Source organism: Periplaneta americana, chromosome 7 (genome assembly GCF_040183065.1).
Source record: "Periplaneta americana isolate PAMFEO1 chromosome 7, P.americana_PAMFEO1_priV1, whole genome shotgun sequence".
NCBI classification, from domain to species: domain Eukaryota; kingdom Metazoa; phylum Arthropoda; class Insecta; order Blattodea; family Blattidae; genus Periplaneta; species Periplaneta americana.
Genome location: NC_091123.1, coordinates 113,209,657 through 113,223,653, shown reverse-complemented (window position 1 = coordinate 113,223,653; position 13,997 = coordinate 113,209,657).

Here is a 13,997-nt window from a genome sequence, read left to right as displayed (position 1 = left end):
ACGAGGAATATGTAGAAAGACATTTTACTGAACGCGAATAATATTTTTATAATATGCCGTGTGATTATTATTATTATTATTATTATTATTATTATTATTATTATTATTATTATTATTATTATTATTCATACTTCGTAGAATATTGTCGGGATAAACATTCAATGCTGCGTACAATATTAAACATATTCCAACTCCCAAATAAAGGTACAATTATGTGATTTAAATATTTCTGTTGTTACGATTAACGATCGTTAAAGCAAAGAAATACCGGTAGGATTAAAACTATTATTATTTACAATCTCATACAAGAAATTGGCACTTCTGTTATGAGAAAACATAATCTATTAAGTACAAGTTATAATGTTATATTAACATCTGCGACTGATTGAAATAATCAGTGAAGTTATCCTTATTTGTCTATCAAATTCACTGCAACTATTATTCCTGCGATCTGAGTTCTAATGAGTTTGCACATCATCAGTTCTCTAATTTGTAAAGTCGTTTCATGATAATGCAGATCATTCTTCGTCGCAATCTTTTCTCAAATGAAAGATTATAATATGTGCTGGCTCTTTTCACATTTGTGTCCATATTTCTATCGTGAATCGCCACTTAGCACGCAATATTCAGAAAGCACATTCCACGTATTATTTTTCGAACACTAGATAAACGTTGATTAAAATTTTCCCTTCTAGGCGTTAGTTCTCTCACTAGATATTGCCTCATAAGATAAAGTTTTAGAGGATAGGCTTCATCTCCAATAAGTACAAATGATACCTTTACAATTGAGTTCGATAGTTCAGGCACATTGAACCTGTTGATCTCCAACAAATTGAAAAGTGTAAAGTTGTGAAAATGCCTCCACCACTGTGTTTTCCTTTAACCACCAAATCAATGGTTAAAATGTTTAGTCTGCGCCAGCAATACTCTGTAGTAATATTAAGTAACTGAATTTATCAGGACCCTTTACCTGACCATGCTTTTCGTCGTTTGTTACGAAGCAATTAGGGAACCACAACGTTCGTAGTAATCACTGACTACTTCGTTTAATTTTTCTTTATTTGGTTATGGTATAAATTCTTTAATCGATTCATTTTAGATTACCTCACACGTTTGTCTTGCCATTACAATTGCTGTAAATTTTCCTACCCTAAAGGAAAATGCCAGTAATCGCAATGATGTCACTGTGGTTATAAACCTACAGGAAAGAGTAATGTTAGAAATTTACCTTAAATTTTGTTCATTTTAACGTAGTAGAAGACTTAATATTAGAATATATTAATATTTCAGTCACTAATTCATTAAATATTCATTATTGCATTCTATTTCAGAAGACGTGGCAAAAATAAGTCGTAGAATTTAAAAGATAAATTTGAGAAGGAACTCCAGAAGCTCCCAAAGATACGAAGCGGTTCCGAAGCTCTTGAATCGCTACATCGTTATGGACTTTTTCGACCTGACGATGTTTATGAAGGACGTCGTCCTTTCTGATAGGACTGTAGGAAATCTTTCCTTCCAGGAGATCCCATCGACTCCAAACAGTCCTGATTTTGGAGAAAGTAAAGACAATTATCAGCGATGAAAGCGTATCGCTTCAGACGAATATGTCTTCGAATGCCTCAACACCAAAGACAAGGGCTCGAATATAAATCTAAATTATTTAAATATATATCACTTATATAAAAATATATTTATGTTAAATCTATTTATCAATAATTGGTTATTTAAAATAGGACCTTATATATACAATCATATAAAAACTAATTGATGCTGAAACTAGAGTAGTTCGATATCCTGTTAATAAAGCAACGGCAAGAGAGCATATTTTCAGTGGTACTGAGCACAATTTTAATATCGCTTTTGCCGCATATGAAAAGTAATAATTAGGCCTGTAAGTGCAGTGGAAAAATTAAAATTGCACAGCACACAATTGTAAGAAGTTTTAAATGCAATAAATCAAAATGAAAAAAATGAAAAATGTTGAAAACTGCTCATTTCTAATGTTAAATTTTCTTAAGTATAAACATGTGTTTTTTTTTTTTGCCATGTAAGATGCAGCCCATGCAATTATTCGTAATGAATGAGACTTAATTCCACCAACACAAAATTTAAGGATTCGTAGAACTATTTTTATTTAATTTAATTTATATGCAGTATAGCCTACCTGCATCATTGTTCGCAGAATGCATGATCCTGTGTCTTTAACTTAAAAGAATTGTATCTTAATATAATGATTAGCCATTGTGCAATAGTGATAAATCTCCGAAATTTGATGGCTTGCTTCTGTAGTCGCTTCTTATGTTTATTTAGAAAATAGTCGAAAGTTGTAATAGGCATGCGAGTATACTTAAAACATCTATCTGGAAATGTCCCTAATTCTCCATACAAACGATGAAAGTCTCAGAGTTTCACATCTCTTATTAAATGGATGAACATAAAATTCTCTTCCATTCCTATTTTAAGCTGTTATTTCTAGATAAGAATTGCCTAAAAGCAAACACTGTCATGATCTCATCTCCACGCCGGCCGCGCCACGCCGCTCACCAACTCCTCTATATGGCCACACCAACGCTCTTTCCTCCCCACTCGAGAGCGGTACCGCGCCGCTTGCCGCTTCCACTGTGGCCGCAGCCTTACTTACAATGTGAGGAGAATATTCCATTATTTCCTAACTGTATATTACACTAGTTTACGATACAAAAATTGTCTATTGGACTAATGGTATGTGGAGACAAGAGTCTCTCCCTTCCGTAACTTTTTTTTAAATATAGGTAAGTCCGTTAGGGACTTTTGGACCGTTAAAAATTATTTTTAAAAATTTTTTCTTCCAGTCTATATAGAATATAACAACTGCCTCTAGGCTTTCTCTACGTAAGAATAAACCGGTATTCGTTAATTCAATGAAGATTTCGAACTTTGTTTTAATTTTTAGTTATATTTTAGCGCCGTCTCTATGTTTTAATTATGTATATATTAATTACGAAAGAAATCATTAATTTTAAAAGAGTAGAGCATTATTTTTCAGTTTTATGTATAAGAAAATATCCTTGTTTTCTTAGTGTCAAATATCGAATAAGGTTAAAATTCTTTTTTTTTTTTTTTTTTACTTCGGTGATTTAACGACGCTGTATCAACTACTAGGTTATTTAGCGTCGATGCAATTGGTGATAGCGAGATGATATTTGGCGAGATGAAGCGGAGGATTCGCCATAGACTACCTGACATTTGCCTCATGGTTTGGGAAAACCTCTGAAAAACCCCAACCAGGTAATCAGTCCAAACGGGAATCGAACCCGCGCCCGAACGCAACTTCGAATCGGCAGGCAAGCGCCTTAGCCAACTAAGCTATGCCGGTGGCTAAAATTCTTGTTTATTTATAAAATGGTTTGTTACATTTTCACTTTATGAATAACTGAAAAATAATGTCAAAAGATAAATTTAGTCTCTCCTTTAAGCATTCATAAGTTTACTGGTTAATACTAGACATATTCAAATGTAAATCAGAATAACATCAAAATATCCCTATTTTCTGTAAAGAAGAAAGTATATTTTCATAATATTTCTGTTTAAGTTTGAATATATGTATTAATCATTAAAGTTATGAATGTCTGAAAGAGTGACTAAACTTATTTTTAGAGCAGTGTAGAAGGACGAGTCTCGTGTTATGTAATAATGTTTTAGTAGGAAAACCACAACCTTCTTTTTAGCAGCATACAATTAGACCCACAACACAGTTATTGCATCTTCCACTTTTTTTTTTTTTAGGAAATAATGTTTTTGTGAGGTTGCTAAATGTCGAATTGTATCTGTGACAAGAACTCATTGTCCACCATAAATTCCACTTGGATTGAACCGGGAATCAATCTCGGTTCACCGGCGTGTAAAACCGACAGCGGGGTAAAGATGAGTTTTTATGTTCCATATATTAACGACATTGGCTCCGATGATTTCATTTCCCTTCAGTACGAAGTCGTGTCGAGAATTTTTATCGATCTATTAAAATATACCTCATTCTGCCGCGTTAAATCCTGACCGAGAGCAAGTATTATAACCTCTCCAACGATACTGAATATTCTGTCCGTCCGACTGGTTATATCGTTATGTCGCATCCCGGTTTTCTCATTTGTTTCTGCTGATCCCTTTGTAAAGGATTCTAGGTGCCCACTCTCAGTTATATCCTAAAACATTCGCTGTTCTAAATTAGACGTACGTGATATTATAGAAGTCTTTAAATAATTTAAAGAAAAGGGTCCCGTTAAGTAACTGTTACGTGATTTCTCCAGTTTTGATGTACCTGCGACATAACCACTTGTTTTCTCAAGCCGTCATTTAAGTAGCCTATTTTATCCATATCCAAGTTCAAATTTAATCGATCATTCGTCATCCGAGGACGTTTTCCTTTCACCTGCCATTTCGTACTTGAGACATACTGCACACTGAGTGTGGTTTCGCTTTCCAAGAGATGGATCCTGTCATTTGAACAGAAGAACGAGAAATCAATTACGAGAATTAATCGCGTACATTTGAGCTGCTGGAGAACAGCGAAGTGGATACAAGACAATGGGGGATGGTTCCTTACTAATGGATATCTTGTACCGAACAGACGAGTTTCTTGCGAACAAATGGAGTCTTTTCCGGCCTGCAGTATCTCATGACGCGAGAGAAGTTTTGTGGAAGGTATATCCATTTCAGTACATTTCTAGGTGAATTTGACCTTGAAATGAAATCCTGTCGAGCTTCTTCTTCTTGGTTTTGTGAGGAAATCTATGAGCAAGAGTTACTTGTTTTACAATAATATATTCTCTCACGAAGTTTCACGACTCTACGATGCGGTCTATAAATGCGTATGTCCATCATTATGAAGTGCATAGAAGTAGGAATTAACAGTAAAAAAACACTTAAAAGCTATTCGTGCTATTAATTTCTTTATCGTATGCTGCATCTTTCCTTTGGTTTAGTATTGATAAAGTATTATTTGATTGCTAACAGCCTGAACTTTGGGTGGATGGGAGTGCCTGATATTTCGGTATTTACTGTTACTAATACGCATATAATTTGTGTCTTTTGTAACTCAGTGCTTATCATTCCGCGAATACGCTTTCGATGCTCTGAATTGAGTGGTGCAAGGAATTGTAGAGTATGAGAGAGTGACCGTAAATCTCCCGTTTCCATCTTAACATTTCGTCATCATCATCATCACCACCATTATCGACTTCAAGGATTAGAAATGTTATATTTTATTTAACGACGCTCGCAACTGCCGAGGTTATATCAGCATCGCCGGTGTGCCGGAATTTTGTTCCGCAGGAGTTCTTTTACATGCCAGTAAATATACTGACATGAGCCTGTCGCATTTAAGCACAATTAAGCACAATTAAATGCCATCGACCTGGTCCGAAATCGAACCCGCAACCTCGGGCATAGAAGGCCACGGCTATACCAACTTCGCCAACCAGGCCGACTCAAGGATTAGATTTTAGACCTGTTTGGCTCTCTAAGTTCGCTCCCTCCCCATTTCCGAAAACGCCCTTATTTTCGTACTCTAGCATTATACTGCAGTGGTGTTTGGCTGTTCTGGTTTTTGGCATAACAAATTGGAAAAGTGAGCAATGGCGTTCAAAGATACCTAACATGGAATTTTCTGATAGTTTAAGCGAACTTTCTAACCACAAGATAAGTCAAAACGAAATATTGTATACAAATGTACAAACCTTCAAATAGTTCCGCTCTTGTCACAGGTTAACGTCGAAGGAAACTAACCGCTGAAATAGATATTTGTCTCCAAATCAAATTAAATAATGAGAAGACATAGTGATAGTAATATTATATGCCTAGTACTGATGTCTGAAATTTAATACATAAAAATAGGGCGGAGTTAGTAACAAACTTTCGTTATTTATTTATTTCTTTATGCATTTAGTCATTGATTGATTGAATGATTCATTCATTCATTCATTCATTCATTCATAAACATACTCTGTGTATATAGTACATGTACAGCTGTCAAAAAAAAAAAAAGTGGCCGCACTCGTGAACAGCGAATATTTTCTAAGTCCACTTCGGGTCGCGGCGATGTTACACGATGCATGTGCTTGTACAAGGAGTTCCGGAGCATTGAAAGTGTTCCATATCTGCGCCTCGTAGACCAGCGGTAGAGTGCTTGTTTAATGATTCGAAGGTTGTGGGTTCGGGCCTTCTTCAAGTTTCATTTTATTTTTTAATCGTTCTTTAGCGATGTAAATGATATTCAAATTATCATTTATATCCAGTTATCGTTCTTTATGGATATCACGTTATTTATATTTTGTTATCGTTCTTTAGAGATATGAATAAAATTCAAGTTATTTGTATTCTGTTATCGTTTTATAACGAATGAATAATAATAATTATTGTATCTCCAATGGTGGTTAGCCCTATTTTACATATGTATGTTAGGGCTATAGTTTTATACACAAAAAAGATAAGCATAAAGAGAAATGGAAAAGAAAATTAAATTAGCTTACGCGATGTAAACAAAACATAAACAATTCTTAAATTAGGCATTACGATTGCAAAACAAATATCAGTTATCAATTTGAAACATACAAAAACATTAACAACACACATACGTAACACTTCTATAACACAAATATGCAGCTTTCCGTACCATACATCATAAATTAATACACAATAGTCACACAAACACAATCAAACTATAATTACGACATTGCGACGACATCAAGCATCCCATAACTGACTAACATACATAACAAATCAAGCATCCGTTGTAACACATACACTTCAACATAGTAACCACACTTTTAAAAGTTACAAATTTGGCTCCAAGAAGAATAAATAGGACACTGTTACTAATTACTATTCTTCTACAATTTCTTAAATACATCTGTAATAAATCCGTGAAATTCCGATATGAATAATATTCACGTTTTTTATACTGTTATCGTTCTTTAGCGATATAAATAATATTCAAGTTATCATTTATATTCTGTTTTCCTTCATTAGCAATATAAAATAATATTCAAGTTATTTATATTGTTATTGTTCTTTCGCAATATAAATAATCTGTATTTTATGTAAGTAATTATTATAACACAAATAACCATCTTTCTTTGTAAAATAGGTTATTTTATTTAGATAATTAAATACGTATTATATAATATCTTATGTTAAACAAACCGATATTTATCATTTATATTCTGTTATCGTTCTTTAGTGATACTGTATAAATAATATTCAAGTTATTTATATTGTAATCGTTCTTTAGCGATATAAATAACATAAATTTAATATTAGGTTTGGAAAAATCCCGTTGCATAATACTGGTATTAGTTTTTCTTTTTGTACTATTACATTATACTATCTTGAACCACAATAAAATAAAAAGGAGTAACGAGGAATTGAACCTGGGACGTTGACATCTAAATTCCGACGTTCGTCCGCTGAGCTACGAGGGCAAAAGTGTGGAAACATTTTCGGAAAAATTGGCCCAATCACACTCTAAGATTTTCTGATGATTCGTAGAAGCTAGTCCAGGATGCGGAGGGCAAAGGCTAATTGAGATTTCCCGGTCTCTGATCGGGTCAAACATCCTGATAGAATTAATATTTAACCCTTGCCGTGACTTTCGGTGAAGTCCGGAGGGCCCAATTAGTCAAATCCACTCTCCTCATCTCCACGCTTGGGCCCCCTGGAATTTAATAAGATGCGAAAGAGATAGTGGTGTGCGGAAAGCAACGCGATGTTACCGCATTTAGGCCTATCCTTCCCAAGAAAAACTGCAAACATGAACAAAGGAAGCTTTTAATAGAAGAAGAAGGATCTTCTGCGGACCTCTGGAAAAAGAACTAAGGAAGAGACTAGTGAAGTGCTTTGTGTGGAGTGTGGCATTGAAGGGGAAGGAACATGGACATTACGACGAAATGAAGAGAAACGAATTGAAGCATTTGAAATGTGGATGTGGAGAAGAACGGTGCGTGTGAAGTGGACAGACAGAATAAGAAATAAAATTGTGTTTGAAAAAGTGAGAGAAGAAAGAGTGATGCTGAAACTGATTAGAAAGATAAAAAGTAATTGGTTGGTTCTCTGGTTGAAAAGAATAATAGACGACATTAGGATATGTGGATCATATGCGGAGACTAAGAGGAAGGCAGAAAATAGGAAAGATTGGACATTGCTGGGTTTGCAATGAAAGACCTGCCCATGGACAGAACACTTATGTATGTGGGTATGTTCAGAATGCCTGGAATATCGTGTCTAGGAACAATCGCTATTTGCAAAGACTAGTCAATTCCATGCCCACTCGACTGCAAGATGATCGAGATAAGAGGAAGATAGACTAAATATTGAATTGTGGCTTTTTGTTTTGTTTTTTGAACGCTTAATTGTTGGAATGTTTTAAGGCCGACGCCAGTAAATTTGTTTTGTTTATGCCACGAAAGATATTTTTATTGAGAATAAAATTTTTCTTCTTTCCATTTGCAGCCACAATATCATAATGATAAAGTCATGGCATAATATATTAATGAACCTGATGTTAATTACTAAAATAATCGTAAAAGAGAAAGGAGCCATTATGTATAGTTTGTCTTTCTCAAAAACAGAACAAAAAAGAACATAAAAAGCGCGAGCTTGTAATCGAACGCAGGACCTCATGAATAAGAGGCCTGAACGCTACCATTACGCTATCGATAACACAGAGAATACTTCAATTATAACTGTAGATATCAGGCAACGTGGTCCAACAACATGTAACATCGCCTGTCTCCGAATTGTAGCGAAGATACCCGAAGGGAACTTTGTTTCAGGAGAGCGGCCACTTTTTCTTTTGACAGCTGTACAATATAACATTATTGATATAAAAATTTGGGATAGGTACGAAAGTGTTTGAGGGTGTTTCAAGAAGTGCAATATGCCATATGCGTCTTCATTATTCTGTCAGATGATGAACTCCGGTTATACTAACTAAATCACCCTAGGGCTCATTATGGGCCTGTCGGAGGCAGGCCGTTCTGTCGACAACGTATCGGCGCCTTATGCCTTGAAGTTTTAAGGTGAAAAACAGTAAAGAAAGTAGATCTAGTGTTATTAACAGTTGTTTTTCAAGTTTGTTTTAGCAACACTGACTTAATTGCGTTATCTATTCGTACAAACTAATATAACTAATGATGTCTTGATTGATTGATTGATTGATTGATTGATTGATTGATTGATTGATTGATTGATTGATTTCACGAAAGCTGGATCTGGGATGGATCCTTGTACTTAGGCCGTTTAGGCCCATTGTATGCCCTATATGCGGTGATTGTCTAAGTCCGACGGATGTTCCGGGTGGCATTCGTGAACCCGAAGTAGAAAGGCGGGCCATCCTTCCTGGGCCTTGCAGGCAAGATCCCATTACCTACTGACGAGCCCGAATCCAGAGTCCGGAGCCTCAAGTCTTTAGAATCTAAATCAGCATCGGAAACCCGTACTACCCTCAGACATCACCGCAGCCTATTTTTACAATTGTATATGATATAAGAAATCTCAGAAAGTAGAGTGTGTTGGATGAATAAAAGAGGGAAACGGGAATACCCCGAGCTTTCTGCATCGTCTGTTTTGTTCACCAAAAATTCCCTGTGAAGCTAATATAATTGTGATTAGGTTTGTTGGTTAATTATACAGGGTGTTTCCGGCCTAGTGTTACAAACTTTCAGGGATGATGGGGAAGGGCACATGTATCAATTTGAGATAAGAAATCCTCCTGGTCCGGAAATGACTGAGTCGAAAGTTGCAAGCAAAAATAGTTGTGTGGAAATGAAATAATTTTATTCCTCTGTATACCTTATTTATGTGTATTTATCTGTACATCTTACACATACTGTATTCATCTGACGTTGTTTACGTTGTCTACTTACAGTATTCCATTCAGTACTCTGCTTGAGGTATGGGGTCAGGAAACTACATTAAAGCAATGCAGATAGCGTAATGTGTAACGGACATGGTCGGTCCTGATATATACGTCTGTAGACAGCAGTGTATATGTACAAGTTGTAGTGTCCAGTCGATCAGTCCTAGTGAAATGGAGGAGTACACGAAAGCGGAATAAGCAGACCTGAGTTTCGAATACGGATGAGCCAATGGGAACAGTAGACAAGCTCACAGATTGTATCGGGCCAGGTACCCACGTAGGAGACATCCGGCCCATACCATCTTTCCACGACTGTTCCAAAGGTTAAGGGAAGGAGGACACGTGGTCCCAAATTACAATTCCATTTCCACAACTATTTTTGCTTATAACTTTCGACTCTGTCATTTCCGGACCAGGATTTCTTATCTCAAATTGATACATGTGCCCTTCCACATCATCCCTGAAAGTTTGTAACACTAGCCCGGAAAAACTCTGTATAGTTTTATTAATGAATTTATTATTTCATTTTCTGTATTGTAAATATTTTCGTGAATTATAATTTATTTATTATTGATTATTATATTTTAATTAATCATTATTAATGTTGTAATCAATATTGTTTTATGGATACTCAGACCTGACTGGAGATCGACCCCGGACCGCTTGGATGGAAGGCAATGCCACATTTACACGAACTAACTGTAAATTACTATCGATTAGTAGGGGTTAAGTATCTTTGAACGTCAATGGAACTCACCCCTTAAGGGCGTGATTGTTGATTTGAGACTGATTTCTTTACACAATTTATATATTTATGAATTCGGAATTTATGAGCATAATCGTCAGTCTTTTTTGTGATTCGCATAGGTACGATATGGTAACCTTTCGGGCAGAAATTAACATTTAATATGAGAATATATGCAGCTAAGTCGGGAGTTTTGAAGATGAATAGAGTATGCGTACGATCGACGTCTCTGTAACACTGTATAAAACATTTTTACGTTTTGTGCAACTTTTGCAAGTTTTACATCGCCTTTGTAGGGCTGCCTTTGTATAGTTGCCTATAATGATATGTGAAATAGAACGTGCTTAGTATTTTTACATGACATTAGACCCATTTGCTTTAATGTGTAAATGTTTGTATAAATTTACAATAAACGAATGAATTATTACGCCAAAATTTTAATTAAAGAAACCTACATAAACTTAAGAAAAATAATATACCGAATTCCTAATGTGTAGTGCGGGGGAGACTAAATTCACCGATCGTTATAATAACCTCAAGAACTGAGCCCTTTAGCCTCTTTCGTCTTCACTCTTGACAGAATTTTAAACTCGCAGGGAATGTGATCAGTCAGGGATAGACAAAACTCAAACATTTTCAGGCGCCAGTCCCATTTTTCATTAGCCACCACATACAATGATACAACCATTCGAGCTAACAATAAGATAAAGATATATTTACTACAGTAGATTAAATAGCATTATACAGTAATTTATTAATGAAACACATTACACTCTCCAACTTCTTTCTAGGACCGCTTTTGAACATTATGTAGGTATTATTCATTGCGATGTAAAATAAATCGTCTTAAATTTTTTGGAACTGGATGGAAGCTCAAACGCCACATAAAATTCTTTTGGTGCCATTGCAACCTTGCACCTAGAATTTGTCTACCCCTGCATTTAACCATCGCTTAAGACAGCGGAAGATTTCCCCAGCTGTAATCTCGTATAATCTCATGAAGAATCCTCGGTGTCATCGTCAAAATATCATTTCGCTTTTAGCATTTGCATACAATATAACCGCAAAATTAATATGTCGTCGTTAATCAAGCGATTAAAAATACAGATACTGTACCCTTTCAGTTTCTGCGAACTGTATTTTTACTTTCAACGTACAGTAATTCATTCTAAGATTCTTTGATTTGCGATCTACTGAACGTATAAATAACGTAATTTCGGCAGCTTATACCAGTATTCTCCGCTTTGTTGATAACATAGGCTACTGTATAATAATATGTAAATGATATTTGAATTGTATAGTTTATCGTGAGGTTACATGTGCAGCCCTGTGTACACAGGCCTCATTGCATACGATCCGCCCTACACTGGAAGTCGGCCAATTCTACCTATTATTAATGATGCTTAACTGCACATGGTAATGCTACATAGAGAATCTGTGTGGTTGAGCATTACAGCAATGTTCACAAAGAATGAGCTCCAAGTGTATTTATGATCGTAATGTATTCCATTCTTTTATTTGAATCGACCATTGCCCTGGTTGGGTATATTATGTAATGTTTAGTCTCGAATTCTAAATGTTTTACATATATTTCGCATAATAAAAAAGAACTACTTGCAGCACACTCGGTCATTCGTCATGCTCTGACGTTGATAAATGTGTTATGCTTCTCGGTTAACTGATGATCTCAGAATGGACTGCCCATTCTACACTTCCCCCGAATTTCTGGTTGACACATTGCATCGCTTTGTGACAGCTCGCTTACTCGTATGAATAAAAATCTTTTAGTACTCTAATATGTCTAATATTTATCTTACTTACACTGTCGTTTCAGGTGGTGCTAGGAATGATAGAAGCTCGATTTCTTTCGTTTTGATTAATATTTCGGACTTTCTTCTCACTTGTGTTTCCTTGGAAGTGATAAGTCATAGCTCAAACGTTGAAAACATTAGGCCTATCTTCGAGACGGTATAGACTAAAATACTGTAAAAATTGAGTTTTGAGATCTCAGACCATAAAATATATATCTTTATATCTATAGATGCCGTCGTTAACAGGTCTGACTTATATTCTGGAGATCTGGGGTTTGATATTGCGGTTTCCAAAGTATCTCTGAATACAGTAGAACCTTTATTAACCGTAGTAATGAAGAGGGCAGACTGAACGGTTAATCGAAAAAATCTGATAACCCGTACCATAAAAGATTTTCATACATTAAGTATATAACATAATACTTAGGCCTACAGTTTCGTAATTTCCCCCTTAGTCTTGCGTTTAACACGTTACGTAGTGGATCAGATGTTCACTAATTTGTCTGGTTGTCAACGATGGGCTTTTATGAAGGATCAAGGGAACTCCTTGTGATGATTTTAGAAAGATGGGGTCACCTTTTGTAGATTTGAATACGTACTTTATACATTTTATCCTTTTTTTTATTAAATCGTGCACAGTTGTAAAAACAGTCTCATATTCTGATGCGATATGAGAGACAGTTTCTCCTTTCACAAATTTCTCAATTATTTGCACTTTTTTCGATACTTCAAACAACATATTTTCTTTTAACACTCGTGGAACACATTTTGGATAGAAGTAATGCAATATGGTCACTTGAACAATAGGGCAAGAACTGAATAGTGCACGGGTTTGCAGTTTTTCGGGAGTTCTTGGATTCATTTCTTTGAAATCAGGTAATAACAATTTTACAAGTTGAGTTTCATTAAAATGTGTGCATATCTCGTGTTTTGTACTGAGTCTTGTGTTACCTTGTCCTATCACCATCAGGATCAATTCTCTAATTTTCTGTTAAGAATAGCATTATTTTATAATGCTTTCAATAAAACTGCTTTCGTAATACAAGAATTAACAATGTATATCAATAATAAAACCTCTTGTAGCTAGCTAGCTAACGAGGGAGAATGGAAGGGAAGCTTTCCAGTCCACTTTCTTTTTCCCCTGACACGCTTGCAATTTTACCTTACTTAAAAAAAAAAACAATCCTGTAAATAGACATCTAGTCGGTCGTGAGTTTAAGAACATAGTTGGCTGATTCAATAATACCAGTTATGTATGTTTCCAATATATATCTATGAGAATCTGTGCCTATGACCAAACAAATCTCTATCATCATCTCATCTCATCGTGGGTGTAGCATAGACCAGCCTCCTATGGCGCACCCTGGGTAACGACTCTGTCGGTAAATTGGTCTATACAACTGACTTCATATGGGAGAATGACGTAAAGTCAAGTGCCCCACCCATAGTTAAAAAGATTCTTATTGTTAGTTCTTTAAATGTGGTCAATCAAGAAACAAGGTCTGTATATGTACACCAGCCCCGGAAGCCTACGCGAACAATTAAGAAACAA